We start from the raw sequence: 25,610 nt of genomic DNA, 5'->3' as shown, positions 1-25,610 counted from the left end.
TGTTGCAAATTCTAATATTTAATCTAATAAAATATGTTAGCACATCACATCCTATTTCCTTTTGTTGCTCATTATAACTGTGTAAATATTATAACAGCAAAATGTTTTGACTATAATTACTATTCTGTATTGACATATTAACTCTCAAATATGAAAGGTCTAGCTACATGGTTAAAAAATCACTCAAACTGTTAATATACTGTAAAATATAAAATCACATGAAGATGTACAAGAATAAGCAAAATTGTTATTTGGTCATTAACCTTGTGGTCATTCTGTTGTTCATCAAGACGGTTATGAAGGGCAAAGCTGAGAAGACAAATTATGTGAATGTCAAATCACATACTACTAAGACACTCTCATGGAAACCCCATGATAAGGCTCACTAAGGAATCAATTTCTATTCAACTGAATAAACATGAATTCTATGGGTTGACTAATAACAATTACAATAAGCATACTAATAAAGATGTTAAGAACTTGTATTTTTACAGCATTTTTAATTTCATAAAGTCCTCTCACTGCTTTTTTTAAGAGAATCTACAGTGAGTTTATACTGGGTGTCACTGCAGCATTCGTAAGTCGAGATGAGTTAAAACTCCAAAGTAGAGTAAGTTACCAGCTACACAGTTTCCCAAATCAAATTGGACACCACCATCCTCATATTCTGTTCCATGCTGACTTCATGCAGTACCTGCGTTTTATTTGAGCAACCACTAAAAACACAGCTTCACAAAGATAAGACCTTAAAGAAAGAACTATAGTGACCTAATATTAAAACTGAACTATATTAAGCTAACCTTGAAACTGAACTACATCAGGTTCTGTCCAACAAATGTCACTGTGTTTCCCATGCAATTTTAATATATCCTCAATTACCTTTGTATATCTGCTGTGGTGCCTCAGGGCATTTGGAACACAGTTTTGGAACCAGAGGAAAACCACTCTCTTGCATAGGGGGAAATAATATTTTACAAAATAAAATGGCAATAAATGAATCAGTGTTAATCATTGGTTCAGAAAGAAAGTAAAAGCTGGTTTAATTGGGAGAACAAATGTTTCCATGCTTGCTAAAATGAATTAGTTTGTAAACATACATTAGACAGCCACTTGGCCACAAGAATTTAGAGGCAATTCATGAATCACATGGAAGCTCTGACCCCTGTTAGTCCCAAGAGTCTGTGATTCTATGAGGTGGAGCCAACATATCTTGAAGGGCAACAACGAACAGGAAGGCATAATGAGACAAATGTTAAATTGGATAAATATTTAACAGCATAAAAAGGAGCTCCTCAGTTTCTAATATAAACTTCAATATTGGAATAATATCTTCTCATCATTCTTTATATTATTCCTTTATTTCTTTTCTCTATTTTTTATATGTTTTATTTTGACATAATTTTGATCTTACAGAAAACTGCAAGAATAGTACAAGAAACACCCGTGCATCTTTTACCCAGACCTATAGGCTGTATCTCCGTCTCCCCCTAAAATTCCTTTGCTGAAATCTTAACCCCTAGTGTGATGTGATCAGGAGGTGGGAGCTTCCGGGGAGTGATTAGGTCAGGAGTCGGAGCCCTCATGACTGGGATTAAGGACTGGGCACTCCCACCCTGGGAGGACACCTAAAGAAGACAGCTGCCTATTATCACGAAGAGGGTCCTCAGCAGACCCCAAATCTGACGTCACCTCGATCTTGAACTTCACAGCTTCCAGAACTGTACATTTCTGATGTCTATTAAGCCATCTGGTCTAGGGGATTTTATGAAAGCAGCTAAACTAGGACACCAAGATTTACCAGTAATTTGGTTTGTCTTATTTGACTTAGCATTCTATCAGTAAATTTTGTCTATCAATCTTTCTGTCCACACACAGACATACACACACACACTGTCTCTCTCTCTCTCTCTCTCACACACACACATGTAAGAAATATTTTAATATTAAGAGCAAGTGGGTATGCCCCTTTATTCTTAAACACTTTGGTGTGCATTTCCCAAGTAAAAGGACTTTCTTTTACAAGTTAAATACAGTTACCATGATCAGAAAATTGAATATTTCTACAATATTAGCTAATTAAAAAACCACATTCACATATCATCTGTCCCAAAAATGTCCTGTAAAGGATCATTATCCCCCCACCCATCTAAGTTCAAATCCCAGATCACATATGGTATTTAGGAGTCATGTAATATTTCTTTAGTATCTTTCAATGTAGAACAGTTCCTCAGACTGTCTTTGTAGTATCAAGTTTTCTTTGAAGTATGAAGTATTCCTCAAAAGTATCAAGTTTTGAAGTTTTTGTCAGCAATACAATAAAGTGATGAAGCTACAAAGCCGTAATCCAAAGAACAGTGAGGCTGCCTGCCTGCCTCCCTCCCTGACTTCTTCCATATGAACGTGGAATCAAAGACTTATTTTACACAACAGGGTATGATCCCCTATTATTGTCATTTAATTTGATGCTCAAATTGTCCCATATTTGGCCAGCAGAAACCTCTTCAAGATAGCTCCTGTATCCTTTTGACAGGTCCTAATGATTCCTTCAACACTTCCTTACCTTTTTGTCACATACTTCGCTGGCCCTTGAATCAGCCATTTCTAATTCAAAGAAATCTCAGTTCCTTTTAGTAGAGAATGGTATTTAAAATCCAAGAGTTGGAGCTATATCACACTGCTGCCAATGCTTCTAATGCATAAAATATACATATATGTGTGTGTGTGTGTGTGTGTATATACATAAGCTTACATAAATATACACACACACAAACACACACATAAATATATATATATAAGCTTATAACTGTCATCCTGCATGCATTTGTCTACTTGCATATACATATATAAGGAGATGAAGAACAATGACTCATTCTGATACCTCTGGTTCCAACCAAACACTACAGTGTACCTTCCAGTGTTCCCTATTTCCATATTTGTAATTAGCTCACCCAACATGTGAAATCTGGCTGTCAATATCCTTAACATTCTTATATATCTGCTCAAAACTAGGATACACAGAGGTAGTTTTGGAATTGCTAAGCCATACCACTTCAAATAGTAAACGTATTAACTACATGTTAATATTTTTTAGTTTTTTAGGTAAAATTTACAAACACTGAAATATCCAAATCTTAAATGTACAATTCATTATATTTTGACAAGTACATAAATCCTTGTAACATGCATCCTAACAAGACAGAACATTTCATCTCTTCATAAAGTCCCTCCCACAGCCCTTTCTAATCAATCCCTGTCCCCAATAAGGCAGTCACTCTTTTGACTTTTTCCCACCATACATTAGTTTTGCCAGCTTCTGGAATTATTTGGAAATGGAGTCAGACAATATGAACTCTTTTGAACCTGCAACACTGGCTCAGCAGGATGCTGGCGCAATTCAGCCATGGTGCTGTATGTCCCAGTAGTGTGTTCCTTTCCATTACTGGTGGCGTTCCGTTGTATTAACGTGCTACAACTTGTTTATCCATCATATTATTGTTGCACATTTGGGATGCTCATGTTTCCAGTTTCGAGCTATTATGAATAAAGCCTGCTATGAACATTCTTATGGAAGTATTTTTGTGAACACAGGTTTTCAATTATCTTTGGCAAATATCAGGGTAAAATTCCTGGGTTGCAAGATAAATGTATGTTTAACTTTACAAGAAGGTGCTAAACCTTTTTTTTTTTTTTTTTTTTTTTTTTGCTCTTGTTACCCAGGCTGGAGTGCAATGGCGCGATCTCGGCTCACCGCAACCTCCGCCTCCTGGGTTCAGGCAATTCTCCTGCCTCAGCCTCCTGAGTAGCTGGGATTACAGGCACGCGCCACCATGCCCAGCTAATGTTTTGTATTAGTAGAGATGGGGTTTCACCATGTTGACCAGGATGGTCTCGATCTCTTGACCTTGTGATCCACCTGCCTCGGCCTCCCAAAGTGCTGGGATTACAGGCTTGAGCCACCGCACCCGGCCCCAAACCTTTTTTGTATCATGCTTTATATTCTTAAGAATATAGTTATCAAAATGATTTAGGCATTTTAAAGAAAAAGAAGTTAAAAATAAAGGTGATCTATATCACACAAATGGCACAGGCTAAAAATCCTAACTACTCTACAAGGAGCAACTGTAATGACCAATGAAGGAACTCTGCAAGCTATGCAGGCGTGGGTGGAAGAGCTTGGGGTTAGCACAGAGGAGGCCACTCATCTTTTGCAAATGCTTCCTTTAAGAAGTTTTAAAATCCTAAACAGCAAATAAAGGACCAGTAGACAGTCACCCTGAGCTCATCCTAGCATTATGTGGAAAAGAGAAAAAGCAGCCACCTTCACTTGTTCTACAGTTTAACTGAGCACAGAAGAAATGCTACACAGAGCTGTTTCAAAGCATTACAGGAGAGCAAGGAAGGTATTGTATTAGTTCCTTCTCATGCTGCTATGAAGACATATCCAAGACTGGGTAATTTATAAAGAAAAGAGGTTTAGTTGACTTATAGTTACACATGACTGGGAAGGCCCCAGGAAACTAATAATCATGGTGGAAGGCACCACATCACAGAGCGGCAGGAGAGAGAATGAATGCTGAGCAAAGGAGGAAGTCTCTTACAAAACCATCAACTCCAGTGAGAACTCATTCACTATCGTGAGAATGGGGAAATCGCCCCATGATTCAATTATCTCCACCGGGTCAAATCCTTGACACGTGGTGATGATCACAGTTCAAGGTGAGATTCGGGTGGGGACACAGAGCCGAACCGTATCAGGCATGATTCAGGAGTCGAGAGAACGCATCTTAAAGCATGCTAGAACAGATGAAGGGAACTGCAGGAGGAAGCAGCAAAAGAGAGGGCAGCAGAGGAGCAAGCAGGGCAGGAGGACAGAATGGTCAGGGCTGATTATCGGGACTGCCCCTGGACAATGAATTCATGTTAAAGTGGAAAGCACACAGGCAGGGATTCTGCAAATCAGTGAGGCACGAACTTGAAAATACATCATCAGCTCAATTCAATAAAACAGATATAATAAAAACAGTATTCCAAAAGAACAGTATAATTTTCAAAGGGCATTTTTTTTTTTTGAGATGGAGTCTCACTCTGTCGCCCAGGCTGGAGTGCAATGGCACAATCTTAGCTCACTGCCACCTCCGCCTCCCGGGTAGCTGGGACGACAGGCATGTGCCACCACACCCAGCCAATTTTGTATTTTTTAGTAGAAATGGGGTTCCAGCATATTGGACAGGCTGGTCTCAAACTCCTAACCTTGTGATCTGCCTGCCTCAGCCTCCCAAAGTGCTAGGATTATAAGCATGAGCCACAGCACCTGCCCTCAAAGAGCTTTTTATAAATTAATTAGTCTCATTTAGGACAAAAAGGTCCACAAGATGAAAAGGGCTTTTGACACTAACAAGTTTAGGGAAAAGGGATCCATGAGATAAAACAGTGTTAAATCCCTGACTGACATAGCACTTTCTTAAGTTTAACACAGCTAGCAGAAAAGGATTAAGCTTTCAAGGGCAGCTGAATCATGAGAAAATTAAGAAAAGAAAGGATTCCCTGTTTAATAAATGGTGTTGGGAAAACTGGCTAGCCATGTACAGAAAGCAGAAACTGGACCCCTTCCTGACACCTTACACTAAAATTAACTCCAGATGGATTAAATACTTAAACATAAGACCTAACACCATAAAAACCCTAGAAGAAAACCTAGGCAAAACCATTCAGGACATAGGCGTAGGCAAGGACTTCATGACCAAAACACCAAAAGCATTGGCAACAAAAGCCAAAATAGACAAATGGGACCTAATCAAACTCCACAGCTTCTGCACGGTGAAAGAAACAGTCATTAGAGTGAATCGGCAACCAATAGAATGGGAAAAATTTTTGCAGTTTACCCATCTGACAAAGGGCTGATATCCAGAATTTACAAAGAACTAAAACAGATTTACAAGAAAAAAACAAAAAGCCCATTCAAAAGTGGGCAAAGGATATGAACAGACACTTTACAGAAGAAGACATACATGAGGCCACCAAACATAGGAAAAAATGCTCATCATCACTGGTCATCAGAGAAATGCAAATCAAAACCACATTGAGATACCATCTCACACCAGTTAGAATGGCGATCATTAAAAAATCTGGAGACAACAGATGCTGGAGAGGATGTGGAGAAATAGGAACACTTTTACACTGTTGGTGGGAGTGTAAATTAGTTCAACCATTGTGGAAGACAGTGTGGCAATTCCTCAAGGACCTGGAAATAGAAATTCCATTTGACCCAGCAATCCCATTACTGGGTATATATCCAAAGGATTATAAATCGTTCCACTATAAGGACACATGCACACGAATGTTCATTGCAGCACAGTTTACAATAGCAAAGACCTGGAACCAACCCAAATGCCCATCGATGATATACTGGACAGGGAAAATGTAGCACATATACACCATGGAATATTATGCAGCCATCAAAAACGATGAGTTTGTGTCCTTTGTAGGGACATGGATGAACCTGGAAGCCATCATTCTCAGCAAACCGACACAAGAACACAAAATCAAACACCGCATGTTCTCACTCATAGGCGGGTGTTGAACAATGAGAACACATGGACATAGGGAGGGGAGCACTACACACTGGGGTATGTTGGGGGGAAATAGGGGAGGGACAGTGGGGGGTGGGGAGTTGGGAAGAGATAGCATAGGGAGAAATGCCACATATAGGTGAAGGGGAGGAAGGCAGCAAATCACACTGCCACGTGTGTACCTATGCAACAAGCTTGCATGTTCTTCACATGTACCCCAAAACCTAAAATGCAATTAAAAAAAAAAAAGAAAGAAAACGAAAGATATAGTTTAAGTACTTTCCCCAGCAGACGTATTTCTGAATGTCAGCACAGGCATACCTCACTGGGATTGCGCTTTGCTTTACTGCTCTTTGTAGAGATTGCACGTTTTACAAAGGGAAGGTGCACAGCAACCCTGCATCAAACACGTCCATCAGCACAAGCTTTCCAGCAGCCTGTGTTCACTTCATGTCTCCACGTCACATTTTGTAATTCTCACTATATTTCAAAACTTTTTCATTATTATTATACCGGTTAAGGTGATCTACAGTCAGTGATATTTAATTATCTGTAACTGTTCTCCCATCTCCCTCCTTCTCCTTGAACCTCACTAATCCTGAGACAAAACAATATTGAAATTACACAAACAAATTAGTAACTCTACAATGATCTCCAAGTGTTCAAGTGAAAGAAAGAGTCACATGTCTTGCACTTTAAATCAAAAACTAGAAATAAGCCTCGTGAGAAAGACATGTCAAAAGCCAAAACAAACCAAAAGCTAGGTCTCTTGCTCCTGTTAGCCAAGTTGTGAATGCAAAGCAAAAGTTCCTGAAAGAAATTAAAAGTGCTAATCTAATGAACACATGAATAAGAAGCAGAAAGAGCCTTATTGCCAATATGGAGAAAGAGTCTGGATAGAAGATCAAACCAACTACAACATTCCCTTACAGCAAAGCCTAATCCAGAGCCCTAACTGTCTTCAATTAGAAAGCTGAGAGATGTGAGGAAGCTACAGAAGAAACGTTTGAAGCTAGTAGAGGCTACTTCATGAGGTTTAAAGAAAGAAGCCATCTTCCTAACATAGAAGTGAAATGTGAAGCAGTAAGTGCTGATGGAGAAGCTGCAGCAAGTTATCCAAAGTACCTCGCCGAGATAATGGATGAAAGCGGCTATCCTAAACGGCAGATTTGCAAAAAAGACAAAACATTCTTACAGCATTGAGATGGCACATCTGGGACCCTTATATCTAGAGAAAAGAAGTCAGCGTCTGGCTTCAAAGTTTCAAAGAACAGGCTGACTCCCTTATTAGAGACGAATGCAGCTGACGACTTTAAGTTGAAACTAAGGCTCACTGACCACTGCAAAAATTCTAGGGCCAATAAAAATTATACTAACTTGACTCTGCCTGTGTTCTAGAACTGGAACTACAAAGCCACAAGGACATCACATCTGTTTTTGGCATAATTTACTGAACAAAAATCAAGCCCACTGATGAACACTACTGCTCCAAAAAACATATTCCTTTCAAAATATTACTACTTGGCCAGTGGCTCATGCCTGCAATTCCAGAACTTTGGAAGGCCGAGGGGGTAAATTACCTGAGGTTGGAAGTTTGAGACCAGTGTGGCCAATATGGAAAAACCCTCGTCTCCACTAAAAATACAAAAATTAGCCAGGCGTGCTGGCGCACCTGTAATCCCAGCTCCTCAAGAGGCTGAGGCAGGAGAATCGCTTGAACCCAGGAGGCGTAAGTTGCAGTGAGCTGAGATCACACCACTGCACTCCAGCCTCGGTGACAGAGCGAGACTCCATCTCAAATAAAATATTACTACTCATTGACAATGCACCTGATCACCCAAGAGCTCTGATGGAGAGGCATAAGGAGATCCATGTTTTCGTGCCTGCTAACAAAACCTCCGTTCTGCAGCCCATGGATCAAGGAGTAATTTTGACTTTCAAGTCATGTTATTTAAGAAATAAATTTGTAAACCTATAGCTGCCATAGACAGTGATTCTTCTAATGGATCTGGCCAAAGGAAATCTAAAAATTCCAGAAAGAATTAATTCATCTTTGTAGATGCCATTGAGAACATTCGTGATTCATGGGAAGTTGTCAAAATATCAATGTTAACAGGAGTTTGGAGGATGTTGGTTCAAACCCTCATTGGCGACTTTGAGAGTTCAAGACCTGTGGATGTGGTAGAAATAGCAACAGTACTAGAATTAGAGGTGGAACTTGGAAGATGTGACCGAATTGCTGCAATCTCATGATAAAACTTGAACAGATGAGTTGCTTCTTATAGACAAGCTAAGAAAATGGTTTCTTGAGATGGAATCTATGCCTGGTGAAGATGCTATGAACAATGTTGACATGACAACAAAGGATTTAGAATATTCCATAAACTTAGTTGATAAGGCAGAGGCAGGGTTTGAAAGGATGAACCCAAATATTGAATTAAATTCTACTGTGGGCAAAATGCTTTCAAACCGCATCGCATGCTGCAGAGAAATCTTCTATGAAAGGAAGAGTCCACTGATGTAGCACATTTTATTTTTGCCTTATTTTAAGCAACTGCCACAGCCACCCCAACCTTCAGCAACCAAAATGCTAATACATCAGAAGCCATATACATCTAGGCAAGAATCTCCTCCAGCTAAAAGATTATAACTTGCCAAAGGCTCAGATAATCATTAACATTTTTTAGCAATAAAGCCATACATTATTATTTTTGGGGGAGGTCGGGGGGACAGAGGAATCTCACTCTGTTGCTCAGGCTGGAGTGCAGTGACATAGTCTTGGCTCACTGCAACCTCTGCCTCCCAGGTTCATGCGATTCTCCTGCCTCAGCTTCCTGAGTAGCTGGGATTGCAGGTGTCTGCCACTGTACCTGGCTAATTTTTTGTAGTTTTAGTAGAGACAGGGTTTCACTATGTTGGCCAGGCTGATCTCGAACTCCTGACCTTGTGATTCTCCTGCCTCGGCCTTCCAAAGCACTGGGATGACAGGCATGAGCCACCATGCCCAGTGACTATTTTTATTTAGTGAATGCACATTGCATTTTTAGACATAATGCATATATACACTTTACAGGCTACAGTACAGTATAAAGATAACTTTATATGCACTGAGGATTCAAAAAACTCTTGTGACTCACTTTATTGTGATATTTGCTTTACTGTAGCAGTCTGAAACTGAACCCACAATATCATCTAGGTATGACCATATGTAAGGTTTTAAACAAATATTTATGTAGCAATGTTTCAAGCATTATCAGATGAGGTTACTATTCTCATGGAGTTTAACTCCTGTTGGGAGAGGGGAACAGATAAACAAGAAAATGTCAACTCGTGAAAATACCTATGACCAAAAAAGTATCTGATGCCTTTGTTGCCATCTTTAACAAACCACCATCTAGGTGATTGGATTTTATGCATATCTACTCCATTACTGGATCATTATTAAATTCTTTTTTACACAACGAAGAAATGCTCTCCAAACAACCTTTAAACAGCCCTTGAATGCATGGACTAGGACCACCCATCTTTATGAGCCTAAAATAGATCCTCTGTTATACCAGTTTTCAAAATCTATAGTCTAGCGTCGGTTTGTGGCTGCCAAGGATGGTGTGGCAAAACAGGTGATAATTTAAAGTCTTGTGAAAGAGGAATGTGTTTAGTTCCCACTTTTAGCATTTTTGTCATAGTCATTTGATATCATTTTTTAGATAAGAAGACTCCTTGCCTACTAGCATGAGGAATAAGAAATGTATCTTGTATATATCATCTGCATCACTTTATTGTTATGGAATTGGGACATTAATAGACAAAGGGTTTATGTCTGTAATCTATTGTTAAGATTACAGGTTTTGCATAATCTTATGCAAAACTGTCTTTAGCAAACACTTCCTAGTATTTAAGTGGTCAATATGAACTATTTCCATATAGCAGAATATTGTACTCAATTAGATAGAGAAGTGTTTCACAGTAATGTGCTCAGGAAGCCAACGTGCTTAGGAGGGATGCTCACATGGCTTTCTGAGGTTGCCATGGCTGTGGTTAATAAGGAGCAGCAAAGCTCTTGAAAAGAAATTTAGCCTAAAACAATCAATCCACATTTTATGCTAAGAATTTTTCTCTCTGGTTTTCACAAAACACGAATTTGAATGCCTGGAGATATTTCAATTCGTGTAATAAGGTGAATATGGACTTTTCTTACAGTCATCCTATGGGGCTCTTCTTCACTAAGAATGAGTGATTTTCCATCTGGGTGAGAAATTCTTATTGGGCTCTTTAATTTTCAAAATTCAAAATGTCAGAATATCATTTCACCTTACGGGAACACTATCTGTCAACTGGTTCCTCTGGCTTCTAAATCCTGTGTTGATAATCAACAAGACAGGATATTTGCCTGCACTCCAGGTATCTGTTTTTAGGTATCATTTTGAACAATTCAAAGCCCACCACTAGCCAAAGCCAGATTTGAGAAAATTCTCTGGAGGGAGATGTAAACAGGCAGGCTTTCTACCCACTCCTCCACCACGCGCTTTCACTTCTGCCCTGGGGCTACATCACTTTAGCCCTGTGGCATCAGCTGCAGTGAGTGAGGCGTTGATGTTGAGTCCATGTTTGCTGCTACAAAGGAATACCTGAGGCTAAGTAATTTAGAAATATAAAAGGTTTATTTGACTCACAGATATGCTGATGCAGACTTCAGACTGCTTCCACTCCTGGAGGAATCAAAGGGGAACCAGAGTGTGCAGCTATCACATGACCAGAGAGGAAGCAAGAGGAGTGGAGTTTCACCAGAAGACTTGCTAGGGCCAAACAAGCCACATACAAACCACAGTAACAGGTCACAGGAAATGACTCCAGGTCGTTCTAACTTGGGTCTATTCTAGTCCAGCCTTCTGTGTGGGCACCTGCGCTTTCTGAACACTGAACCACATTGTAATATCACGTCTTTGAAACTTATTGAATTATTGCTGTAAATCAGATATGTAAACTTATTTGCATTTTTATAAAATCCAATATTAAAAACTTTGTCCTGAAAAAGACTGATCGGTATCCTTCCCTTAGAGAATAACTAAATCAACTTTGGTTTACACTTCACCTGATTACAAATTGAAAGCCAGATTTTCTACTCATTCATAGAAAAGTATTACCTCTTACAAACAGTTTTCTTTCTAGCTCTTCCTCTGTTGTATTTGGTTATGCTTGTTTCTCTGGTCATCAATTAGAAAACCTCTTTTTAAATGATATAGAAAGAAAAGAACTGGAAAGTGCGTAAATGGCAATTAGTTGTGAAGAACAGATAGAGCTGCAATGGGGAGGCTTTGGGAGGCTGACGGAGCTTCTCTAAGCACTTAGAGACTGTTTAGGCCATCCTGCTCTCTCCGTCCCACAGCATCAAACTTTCTCTACTGGATCATTTCCATAAATATATAAACACGCTGGCATTTATCTCATATTTTAAGAGAAAAAAACAAACAAAACCACGTTTTGTCGCCTCTTTATAGCTTTCCTACACATTTATCACCCATTTATTTCCTGTCTCTTAAGGTAAAACTCCATAAAGTAATGGTATCTATTGCCGCCTACAATTTCTCTTCTCTCACAAACTCCAGTTGCTCCAAGAAAACAGCTTTTATTGAGATCACCAATGACCCCAAACTGCCACACTAAAAGTCAACCCTCAGTCTTCCTTTCCTTGAAGTTCCAGCAGCATTCGACATAGCTGATTGTTCTATTTTATTTTAAATAATACCTTATTTAAAAGAAACATATGCCCCTGGTTCTCTCTCCACCTCTTGGACCGCTGCTTTCAGTCTTCCTTCCTAGTTCTTCCTCCCTCAGAAGTCTCAGCCTTCTAAATGTCATGTTCTAGGGTTGAGCAACACCCACTTGTCAAGTGATCTCATCTGGCCTCATGACTTTAGATACCATATATACGTGGATAGTTCTTAAATAATCCACATTACTAATGATCTCAAATTTGTATCTCTAACCCAGAACATTTACCTAAACCCCAGTCTCATATATATATTACTTAACATCTCCCAATTTATAAATCTATTAGACAGCTCCAACTTAGGACATTCAAAACTGATTGTCTGAAAGGAAGCACCCGCTAAACACACACCCTGACCTGTCCGTCCCGCAGGCCCTCCCACCGAGGTAATGGCAAGCTCCCCTTCCACGGGCTCAGGCAAAACCCTGATGCCTCCTTTCTTCCCTCTTTTTTAATATCACACATCTGGATTAATCAATAGTTCTTGTTAGCCCTCCCTTCAAAATAAATACAGCATTCTATCTATCAAACCCAAGCATTTCCCCTACCTCCATTACCACCAGCCTGGTCTAATCTCTTACTGGACCTACTATGCTAGCCTTCTACTTGCCAATCATCTTTGACAACGAAAGATTATTCTTTCAAAGTGCCACTGAATTCATTTACTTAGAATTTCTGAACTTATGTTTGCACTAATAAAACTGGTTCATAGTCTCTTAATGCTTTTTTCTCTTTTGTTTAATGCTCTACTTTTTGTGTCAAAAACAGTATTCTCTTTTGAGATGAGTTGTTTCCCTGGCTTTTAAAATACACACTTCATATAATGTAGAAATTTTCTTCTCTTTAATGTTTTGTGAAATTATTCAGCAAAAGCTATTGGGCCTCATGTCATTTTAGGTGGTCTTCTACTAATTTTTCAGTTTTTTCACCACAGTAGTATATTCAGGTTTCGTAACTCTTCTTCAGTCAATTTTGATAATTTGTTATTTCCTCAAAATTGGCCATTTCATACAAATTTGCAATTATATTAATATATAGTATTCACTATTCTCTATTTAATTATTAATAATCTCCCTGGTGTTCATATTTATATTCCCTTTCTCATTCCTAATGCCTATATTTCCTATTTCTTAAATAGATTGTCTTTGGCAATCTATTTATGGAATTGATCTTTTTAAAGAATTATCTTTTGCATTATTAATCAAGTCTGTATTTTAAATTCTGCTCCACTAATTTATTCTCATATCTTATTTTAATTCATCCCCTCTGCTTTTTAAGTATATTTTGGGTTTTCTAATAAATAATTATAAGGACATACATTTTAATCCTATTCTGGCTATGTCAGGTTTGGTAGACTTTATCCTCATTTTATATTTGGCTTTAAAAAGCCATTTATCAAAAGGTCTTTCAGACTAGAATGGCAAAGTAGGAATTCAAATCTAAGTATCATTTACATTAATACCAGAGAAGTTCTTTTGAATGTGTAACACATTGAAGAAATAGAGATGCATTCTCACAAAAGGAAATACAAATATTAACATATAGAAGCAAGTGTGTTTGCTTTAAATAAAAACATTAAAACAGTCTCATACCATTTACACATGAAAAGATATATAGTTGTTATTTAAATGGGACTACAATGAAACATTCAACTGTAGCAGTAATTTAGTTAAACCAACTTAGCAGCTGTGTTAAATATCATAAATCAGTCACGTCCTTTGACCTAGTAACCTTGGATCCTAGGCATTGTTCCTTAGGAAATATTTCACAAGGATAAAACTGCTATATACATAAATTTAAGTAGTCTATGAAAATTAAAAACAATCTAAAGATCTACCAATAAAATAAAAAAACAAGTTATCACACAGAAACTCAAAGGGGCATTTTTAGTCACTAAAGATAATTTTAGACTGCATAAAATCATGAAACGCTTATAGCATAATAAAAAACAGAAATCAAAATAATATGTGCATTGTAATTATTACCAAGTATAGATATGCATGTGAAGAAGACACTGGAAATAAACATTCCAAATTGATATAATAGACTTGATTATAGCCGTTTCAATATATCTTAAGGACATTATTCTGATCTCTTGAAAATGCAAGTAGAAATGATTTTAACTGATAAAAGTAGCTCTAGGCAAAGTCAAGAAGAGCAGATCCAAGCACAGGTGTTGGAAGTAGTCTCCAAAACATAAATTACAGTGTGACACTCAACCCCAAATACAGAAATAAGAAGAGAGTCAACAGAGAGATTGTGATATACAAAATAACAAAACAACAGGAGCTCATATCACATAACCTCAGTCTTCTCAAAAATAGAGGGGCTGCTATAATTAAGAATGATGGAGACAAGGTTAGGAGAGGAAAAGTGGAGAGGGAAAAATTTAAAACACCTGCCATGTAATCTCATCAAGCCTGTATTTTCAAGCTAAGGAAGGCACTATAGCTAGTCAGCTAAGAAAGCTCATCTTTAATAGAAAAAAATAAAATAACATAAATAATCACTAAAGAAATAATGGCTTTCACAACCATGTACTAGGAGTGTCTTCTCTACTAGTATTGCAATCTACTTTAAGAAAATTCTATTCACGGAACAATATATGTTTGCATAATAATTATCTGGTCAGTGGTTTAACAATTTCCACAAGGCTCAGGTACTCTTAATTTTCAAGTCATTCACTCAATTAAGGTAATGAGCAGATTAATACAGAAACCCTGAAAATTCTGAATTCTATATTCAGTGACTGATTAGTTGAGGAGCATAATTATGTTACAACTAGTCAGATGTTGCCAAAGTTTCATTTGAAGTCACACGATACAGCTGATTTTGTTAATCCTCTGTTTGGGGGAATGTCCGTATGGAGTTTTCTCACTTTCTGAGAGGTGACACATTTGAAAGAGCTGAGGCAACAAAGCATCCCCCCGCCATCGAGGTATTCTGCACCCACGAGATTCTTAAGCTGCACTGTAAGAACAGATGCCAATTAAGGAACTACTACCATACAGTCCCATGTGGCCCAGCACTATAAAATATTTTAAGCAAAACACACACACACACACACACACACACACATAAACACACACAGTTAAATTGCAAAGAAGAAGTAATATACATAATACAAATTAATAAGATATCTGAATAGCAGGTGGAAATTCCTGTGTGAAATCACCAAAATATTCCTTAAAGATGTCTGCCTCAGTATAAACTTTTTTCCTTCTGTGTAAATGTAGCATTTCTCTTCCAGTTCAAATTTGTAGTAAAAACATTTTGAAGAAAAATTTGAAAAACTACCATTGATTATTAATGCTTATTACCTGGGTGATGAAATAATCTGTACACTGACCCCCACAACTTACATGGGTAAATTGTGATACGCAATTTACCCACATAACAAACCTGCGCATATACCTTTGATCCCAAAATAAAAGTCAGAAACAAGAAAAATAATCCATTTTACTCAACTTCTTGTTAGGCTAAATGAGGCTCTAATTCCACTGTTAGTATTTGTAAGTATTCAGACATATATTTAACACTCTAACTTTTCAATGACATTACTATACAGAGAAATATGACTTCAACCAAATAAAACTAGACTCTATAAGGAAAAAGTTTAAATAAATGCCAGACATTGAGATGGAGAAAAAGAGAAAAAAGCAAGAGACAGAAAAACAGAGCGAGTGAGGTTCTAAGTGTTTTCGGGCTACTACTTTTTCGAGCTTCTATGAAACAATATGAAAATTAAGCCCTACAAATGCACCTGCATCACTGGACCTCAGCCCGTTACTCCACACATCTGCCAAGCCGGCCCACCTTCCCACTCCCGCTGCTGACCAATTCCTCTCACTGTGCCTGGAACTCACTAGCATTGGCAATCCCCTTCTATTCTCAAAGTCCAGTGAAAGAAAGGACTTTTTCACATTTTTGCCCTAACCTAAACTTTCCTGCCCTCCTCAGAATACTCTTTCCTATAACAAAACTGATTATAACATAATATAAAATTAATCTGTAGAATATATGGTCATAAGTATTAACAGATAATTCAGAAGTTTCTTAAATGCAATAACAGAAATTTTATAAATATGAAGAAAAGACAGGTTACACCAGGAAAAATAAAGATTTTAAGGCTGATATCCTATGAAAATCTCCCCCTTCATATATGAAACAAAGGAAAGTAAAAACAAGAAGAAAGCTGAATTAGTGATGAAACTAGGCGACTATGGCTGCTACATGCCATAAAATTCAAGACAATTCGGCTGGACATAATACCAATGAAGCCAAATGTTCAAAACAATCCCTAAGAATATAACGAAAATTTCTCCTTCCAAAGAAAATGATACTGTTGCATCAAATCCATAAAAAATATTCTGGGTCCTTCACATCCCTTGAAAGTTGTATTCCCAGGTATTTTATTCTCTTTGTAGCAATTGTGAATGGGAGTTCACTCATGATTTGGCTGTTTGCCTGTTATTAGTTACAGAAATGCTTATGATTTTTGCACATTGATTTTGTTAGAGACTTTGCTTAAGTTGCTTATTAAGGAGGTTTTGGACTGAGATGATGGCATTTTCTAAATACACAATCACGTTGTCTGCAAACAGAGACAATCTGACTTCCTCTCTTCCTGTTTGAATACACTTTATCTCTTTCTCTTGACTGATTCAAGGAGAACTACCAACCATGGCTCAAGGAAACAAAAGAGGACAGAAACAAATGGAAAAACATTTCATGCTCATGAATAGGAAGAATCAATATTGTAAAAAGGCCATACTGCCCGAATCAATTTATAGATTCAATGCTATCCCCATCAAGCTCCCATTGATTTTCTTCACAAAATTAGAAAAAAACTACTTTAAATTTCATATGGAACCAAACAAGATCCCGTATAGCCAAGACAATCCTAGGCAAAAAGAACAAAACTGAAGCATCATGCTACCTGACTTTAGACTATACCACAAGGCTACAGTAACCGAAACATCATGATACTGGTACCAAAACAAATATATAGATCAATGGAACAGAACAGAGGCCTCAGAAATAAGATTGCACACCTACACCATCTGATCTTCAACATAAAACAAGCAATAGGGAAAGGATTCCCTATTTAATAAATGGTATTGAGAAAACTGACTAGCCATATGCAGAAAACTGAAACAAGACCCCTTTCTTACACCTTATACAAAAATTAACTCGACATGGATTAAAGACTTAAACATAAGACCTAAAACCATAAAAACCCTACAAGAAAACATAAGCAATACCATTTAGGACATAGGCACGGGCAAAGACTTCATGACTAAAACACCAAAAGCAATGGCAACAAAGCCAAAATTGACAAATGGGACCTAATTAAACTAAAGAGCTTCTGCACAGCAAAAGAAACTATCATCAGAGTGAACAGGCAAACTACAGAATGGGAGAACATTTTTGCAATCTATCCATCTGACAAGGGGCTAATATCCAGAGTCTACAAAGAAACAAATTTACAAGAAAAAAACAACCTCTCAAAAAGTGGGCAAAGAATATGAACAGACACATCTCAAAAGATGACATTTATGCAGGCAAGAAACATATGAAAAAAAGTTCATCATCACTGGTCATTAGAGAAATGCAAATCAAAACCACACTGAGATACCATCTCACACCAGTTAGAATGGTGATGATTAAAAAATCAGAGAACAACAGATGCTGGAAAGGATGTGGAGAAATAGGAACACTTTTACACTGTTTATGGGAGTGTAAATTAGTTCAACCATTGTGGAAGACAGTGTGGCGATTCCTCAAGTATCTAGAACCAGAAATACCATTTGACCCAGCGATACCATTACTGGGTATGTACCCAAAGGATTATAAATCATTCTACCATAAAGTCATGCACATGTATGTTTGTGGCGCTGTTCACAATAGCAAAGACTTGGAACCAACCCAAATGTCCATCAATGATAGACTGGATAAAGAAAATGTGGCACATATACAGCATGGAATCCTATGCAGCCATAAAAAAGGATTTTATGTCCTTTGCAGGGACATGGATGAAACTGGAAACCATCATATTCAGCAAACTGATACAGGAACAGAAAACCAAACACCGCATGTTCTCATTCATAAGTCGGAGTTGCACAATGAGAACACATGGACACAGGGAGGGGAACATCACACACCAATGCCTACTGGGAGGTGGGTGGCTAGGGGAGGGATAGCATTAGGAGAAATACCTAATGTAGGTATGCATTAGGTTTGCACCCATGATGGGTGCAACCAACCACCATGGCATGTGTTTACAAACCTGCACATTCTGCACATGTATCTCAGAACTTAAAGTATACCAATAAAATAAATAAGTATATAAAATATTCTGAAGAAAGTAACAACACAAGATCCCATTTAATATGCTGAAAGTTGGATGTGAGTTCATGCTTATGTCTGCCACAGGGCCCTGTATTTAGGAACACACTGAATAGACATCCAGAGAAACTTAATGATTCACTAACTGAATTGAGCATTTCTTTTAAAACCTGGCATACAGAAACACTAAACAGAATGGGATACAGTCATACTGTTTACCAGGCCAAGTTAAAATGAAGACAAGATAATGAAATCTGGATTCCAGTAGAGCAATTTGTTTCAATCAACCTAGAGAAAAATCACTGTGGTCAACTCCCCGCTGTGAGAATGTCCGCAACTCCAGTTTCCTCGGGGTTCCCTTCAGTCACTCCAGACTCAACTGGTGCCACTGAAACTCATTATCTAGCCCTTTAACACACTAAACAGGAGGATTCTAAGGACATGTACATGAATAGTAAACAGAGATAAGAATAATCTATTAATAAGGAACAGCGCTAACATCATTCAAGGATAAATACATTTATTTAAAAAAAAAATCAGTAAATGACTTCTCAACACATACGACAAAAATAAGAAAAAAAATACCAAAAATATCCAAAGTGTTAGTATTATACTAGAATACAGAGGATAGCAACAAATTTGGGATGTCGTTGGAGAAGGAAAATATGCAAAATGAATACTAGGAAAGCATCTATTTTGCACTCTCAAGAAAATTGAAGAATTAATAATAAGAGATTATCAATAGGATAATAAGACAGATTGAAATGAAGAAGAAACACCCAAAATATCGAAGTAACCTTTAATTTTAAAAGAGTCATTATGAATTTAAGCAGAATGAGAAACAGTAGAGAAAAGAAGTTCAAGTCAATGACATGGAGAATAAATCTGAGAGGTTCTAGAATGTGTACTAAAAGAATCAGGAAAGGAGAAAGACATGGATATTTCTGGTGATCTTGAAAAGAAAAAAATAAATGAGAAAGAAGTGATGCACCAAGAAACAAGTAGCATAATACCCTGAACTAAAAATGACTCTTAAAATGATTGAGAAAGCTCACCACATGCCATGTTAAATTACTCAAAATTAAAGCATCTACACGACCTACTGAAAATAACAAATTCAAAGAGCAAATGAAACACTTACAAATATATTCAGAAACGAAAAAAGCAATGTTTACTGAGAAGAATCAGAATGGTCTCAGATTTCTCCTTGAAAACATTCAATACACAACTGTAATGAAAAATATTATAGTATTGGGGGGGCAAAGTCTACACCAAAGATTTCTAGATGTGGCTGAAATTTTGCATTTTCTAGCAACTCAGCATCCAAATACTCTTATTATTCTGACACTTTTATCTCCCTGTTCTTGTCAGAAATCTTTTTGACTTATGAGCTGAAACCACTCAAAAAGAGTAACAGTAATAACACAACAAAGGATTAATACTGTGGACTAGATGGGAACAAGTGACCAGTAGAGATATGACTGATACAGTGTCCCTCAGATCTCCCCCAGCAGCACTGTCTCTGACCAAGCCTCCTTCCTTCACTTACTCAGATCTAGCCAAGATGGCCACCTTGCTACGCCTCCAGCAATGTGCCAAGCATACTCCTGTCTTGGGGTCTTTGCATTTCCTGTACCATCTTCCTGGAAAGCTCCTACCCAGTTCTCAGCATAGGTCACTCTTTCACTTCCCTTAGGTCTTTCCTCAGCTGTGTCCCCAGTGGGCCGCGCCTGGCCCCACATCATCAGCCTGCCTCTCACTCTTCTGTCTCCATAGCACTCGTTTCCACTGAGCACAGTGCATGTGTTATTTGTTGTTTATTGACTCTACCCACACTATGGGAATGCCACGAGCACAGGCATTTCTGTCTAGTTTGTCCTTGATGTATCTTAAGAGCCTAGATGAATTGGGACTCATCTAATATTTGTTAATTAAATGGCAATGTCTGATTAGAAAAATATAGTAGGTTAAGACACACCGGTTTCAACCAAGCATCTGACACAATCTCACATTATTCTCAGAGATGACATTTCCACACTCAGCATTTCCTAGATGATAATTATTGTAAAGGGGGCACAGGAAAACAACTTGGAAAAAACACTCAAATTTGAGGCTTCAAAACAGAGAGAAATAAATACTATGTTAGATAACAGAAATAAGACTGAGACTCATCTCAATAGGCTGAGATGGATCAAAATAAGATAGAATGAAGGTAAAATAAATGCATAGTCCTACGGTTAAAATTCTGTAACAAAATCTGTTGACAAAGAAACTTTCGGTCTCCCCTGGCGTCACTGATTTCTCCTCCTTCCGCTCCTCCGCTGATGTTTCCGCATCTTCTCTGCCACTCGACAGCAGGAGTGTCCACAGTTTAGTGCTCGGGTCTTGGCTCTTCTCCACAGACAACTCTCTAAGAAATGTCACCTTGTCCCATGGCCTTAAACATCATTTATACACCGGGAACTCCCAAATGTGTATCTCCACCTACGAACTTTCCTGTTAATTGGACCATATATGCCTTTGTTTTCTGAAAATCTCCAATTCCGTATCTGATTCCTTAAACTTACTGCTTTCCCAGTCTCAATCAACCCCATTCCTCCTACAGTCTTCTCCATAACAGTAAAGAGAAATTTTATTCTACCAAGTGCTCAGACCAAAAGGTTGGAAATCATTACTGATTCCTCTCGTCTAACTCACCATATACACTATAAACCAAAAACAAAACTGTAAGTTCCTCAACTGACTGAAAGACCTTCCTCTCAGCCAAGGGCATTGCAAAGCAGACCTGAAAATCCAGTGTAGGCAATGATGAGGGGCGGGAGGTCGGACATGCCTCATTATAACCTCCTCCCTTTGAAATTCAGGACAGCCAAACAGCATTAACACTAAACAGATTTTAAGACTGATGAGATAGACTTTTTGTAGCCATAAGACACCAAACTCCAGCCTGATCTCGTGTAGCACTGTCACAGACAGATAGCAGGCCCCGAAAGAAAGTGACATATTTCACCGCGAATATATTTCTTTGACATATTTTGCAATGGCTCCGCAAAGCTGTCTCTTGTGGGGAAAATCTACATTCTGCAGAGAAGCCCCTTCCCTTTCCAGGTCTTTTCTCTGATCCAGGAGAGTCTAAGAGTCTGGCACCTTTTTAAGTCTAAGAGCTCTGTAACCTGCTACTTGGAGGCTTCATTTGCATGATAAAACCTTGGTCTCCAAAACCTTACCTTAAGCCAGATGTTACTGTCTACTGATTCCAGGTCTTTGATAGTAACTCTTTCAACCAATTGCCCATCAGAAAATCTTAGAATCCACCTATGACCTGGATGTTACCCGCCCCCCACGCTTCCAGCTGTCCCACCTTTTCAGATAAAACCAAGGTACATGTACTGACTGATGCCTTATGTCTCCCTAAAATGCATAAAAGCAAGCTGTAGCTCAACTATTTTGGACACATATTAGAACCTCCTGAGTCTGTGTCATGGGCATGTCCTTAACCTTGTCAAAATAAACTTCTAAGTTGACTGAGACAGGTCTCGGATACATTTTGGTTTACAAACCCATAAACAAAGCCTGTCTGCTCTTTCTTCTTAAACACCCAACTTCTGATCATAGTTCACTATTACGACCCTAACCCTAGACGTCACCCTCCCCATCACACTCCTAGACTGCCCCTGGGTCTACCTGTTTCCACTCTTACTATGTATACTCTCAATTCCATTCCAACCTCATTCCTTATTAGTCTCCCCATGACTCCTTCTGCTCCAGTCAACGGCCTACATCAGGGCCTCTGCAGTTGCCATCTCCTCCTCCTGCTGATTCTCTCATTCCCTTCCGATTGCTGCTCAAATTTCCCTGAAGAAATTAACCTCTCCTGACCACTGCAGATGTGCAACAAGCCAATAAGCCTCCTCTGAACCTGCCATCACTCTCCAGCCCCTTATTCTGCTTTATTCTTCCATGTATTTATCACTGCCTGACAAGTGTGCACACACACAAACACACATACACACGTCATATAAATTTTCTGAGCTGTTTCCACCACTCCCCTGTATGCTGTAAGAACCTGAATACTGTCTATTTTGCTCCCCATTGTATCCACAGAACCTTAGAACAATGCCTGGAACACAAGTGCTCAAAAATATTGGTTATTGAATGATGAGTAAGAAGACAGGGAGACAAAGAGAGAAAGGGAAAATGGGGAAAAGGGGAGAGACAGAAGACCTACCGGTCTGACTTGACTTCATGAAAAAATAATGATAGTTTTCTCAAAGCTCAATAACCAAAAATGCAATGTAGTTTAAAAAAACTAATTCCCGGCCGGGCACAGTGGCTCATGCCTACAATCCAGCACTTTGGGAGGCCGAGACGGGTGGATCACAAGGTCAAGAGATCGAGACCATCCTGGTCAACATGGTGAAACCCCGTCTCTACTAAAAATACAAAAATTAGCTGGGCATGGTGGTGAATGCCTGTAGTCCCAGCTACTTGGGAGGCTGAGGCAGGAGAATTGCTTGAACCCAGGAGTCGGAGGTTGCAGTGAGCTGAGATCGTGCCATTGCACTCCAGCCTGGGTAACAAGAGCAAAACTCCGTCTCAAAAAAAAAAAAAAAAAAAAACAGAAAAAACAAAAAAAAACAGCTAATTCTCCATTGAAACTGTATTGACAGATACATAATTTCAAACTAAGACAGGTATCTGTCCCACCTCCTTCTACCAGGGTCAAGACACAATTAGTCTGTGGTGTTAGTTAAGGTCGCAGTGTTTTAAATATGTATTAATAATGTATGGTTTGTCCAAAGAATGTCGACCCACATCTTAAGGAGGCATCTGGAAAATAAAGTTTAGAAAGTAAGATGTTTTACTGGAAAAGAAATAACATCATCCCCGTACTCAAAGAGTTTGCATATAAAATAAAAGTCAAAACAAACACTGGGGAATGGCCATTGTGGGAGGCTGCTTGGTTCTAAATGAGAAAGTACTTCATAATAATTAGAACTGCCTAGGCTGGGCTCGGTAGCTCGAACCTATAATCCCAGCACTTTGGGAGGCTGAGGCAGGAGGATCACCTGAGTCCAGGAGCTCGACATCAGCTTTGACAACATGGAGAAACACTGTCTCTATTTAAAAAAGAAAAAAAAAATACAAAAAATTAGCCAGGCATGGTGGTACAGGCCTGTAGACCTAGTTATTTAGGAGGCAGAGGTGGGAGGATCATCTGAACCCAGGAAGTCAAGGCTAAAGTGAGCTGAGACTGTACCACTGTACTTCAGCCTGAAGGCCTGGATGATAAAGTGAGACTCTGTCTGAATTTAAAAAAAAAAAAGTATATGAAAAAAGAGAAGGGGGAAAGAAAGCAAAAACGAAACAGAAGTGCCTGAGGGTATAACCATCGCCGTTAGTGGAACTAAAGAGCGCGCTTTCTGTCAGGGATGTGTCAGAACAGAAGCCCTGCGGCCAGTCGCCATCTTCCAAAAGGCTGTCCCAGGAATTTCTAAATCTATTTCATAAGGAAACTCTGAGTATTAGTCAAATAAGCATTGATCAAGATATGGGGTACATTTTTTCAAAAAAACTTTACAGAGCTCTTGGAAACGGATACCATTTCTAGATTATCAGCTTATACCTTTAGAATTTCTCAATTAGAAATGTTCTTTTCTCCAAATTTGGAATAATGTAAAAGAATCTTATACATAATAGAAAGAAAAAAAAATAACCCCACTACATATAGTTTCATCATTTTTTTCTAACAGCCTTATAAGACAGTATGTGGCATTGTCAATGACAGTGTCTGAACACATGGCAGCTTTGGCAATATCAACACTGTAGTATTTTATGACTCTGCCAAAGTTCACTTTTCAAAGTACCTATCTTCTCCTCAACTGCCCCTTTTTAGCATTTTCTGCTGTTCCTAGCAGCTGCCAAAAATTCTAGGTTCACTCTTCTATCACTTCCTGGTCCCTTTTGGGCATCCAGACCAAAATTGTGAGTTCCACAAATGTGAAATTAATAGCAAAGGCACCCAGTGAAACCCTGAGACTCACAGAAACCTCGAGAGTCTCCTACACCGCTGTGGACAGGAGGAATTCTGCCCTCCCCTTTCTCCAACTACCCTACCCACCAGCACTGGCCCAGGGCATTTTAGAGATTGCTTTCTTCAGATGATCAAAAATAAAGGAATATATCTGCATATGTGATTCTATGAACAGTTTTTCAGTTTATATCTTACAATAAAAAGTGATATATAAGGTTGTATTAAGTTCAAGTCAAACTTACTATTTTCAATATTTAATCTGAAGATCTTTATCTGCATAATACAGAAAAACTAAAACACCTTTTTCAAATGTAATCACTTATATTTTTATAGCATAAACACAGTATGCTAAATGCTTTCAGTTTTTAAGGTTGCTAAGACTCTTAAAGTTAACACTAATTATTTCTCTAGGACATGAAAACAGTACCTTTAAGATTTCTAAAAGTTTTAAGCAACATCATGCTTTCAACACATGAGTCGTCATCTTTTGTTCTGCCGAAAAGGAAGAGCATGAACTCAAAGGCAGAGGTTGGGCAGGTAGTGGACATGTGTGAAGCCAGCCGCGTGGAGGACTGGGGCTGACTGGAGAGCGTCATGCATCTGAAGGCAGCTTCCACTCCCTGCCCTGAGAAGACTGCTGCCCTGTGAGAGTGCTGTGTTGGTGTTACCTTACCTTCTGGTTCAAGAGAAGCCAGAAATCCAATCTTTACATACAGTCTCTCGATTTTTAAATGTCAGCAACTGATCCAGAAAACCCCATAAGCAGGTGCAGACCAAACAGAACCCACCTGTGTGCTGTATTCAGTCTTGAGGCCGCGATTTGCAACCCTTCTACTGACTTTATTCCATACTAACGAGTGATACTTTGGAGAGGGAACTAAGCTTTTGC

At 38.5% G+C, this 25,610-nt stretch overlaps 1 protein-coding gene across 5 annotated transcripts in view; it reads right to left on the bottom strand.

Annotated features, from left to right (window-relative positions):
• The window catches only part of PDE10A (phosphodiesterase 10A), a 661,629-nt gene that overhangs the window by 123,746 nt on the left and 512,273 nt on the right, over positions 1 to 25,610 (bottom strand). The gene's annotated exons all lie outside the window — the stretch shown is intronic.

This window comes from Aotus nancymaae, unplaced genomic scaffold (assembly GCF_030222135.1).
Source record: "Aotus nancymaae isolate 86718 unplaced genomic scaffold, 86718_ANA_hifiasm-v0.15.2.pri h1tg000040l, whole genome shotgun sequence".
NCBI lineage: Eukaryota > Metazoa > Chordata > Mammalia > Primates > Aotidae > Aotus > Aotus nancymaae.
The sequence above is the reverse complement of the archived record's forward strand: the minus strand, read 5'-3'. Positions and strand labels throughout refer to the sequence as shown.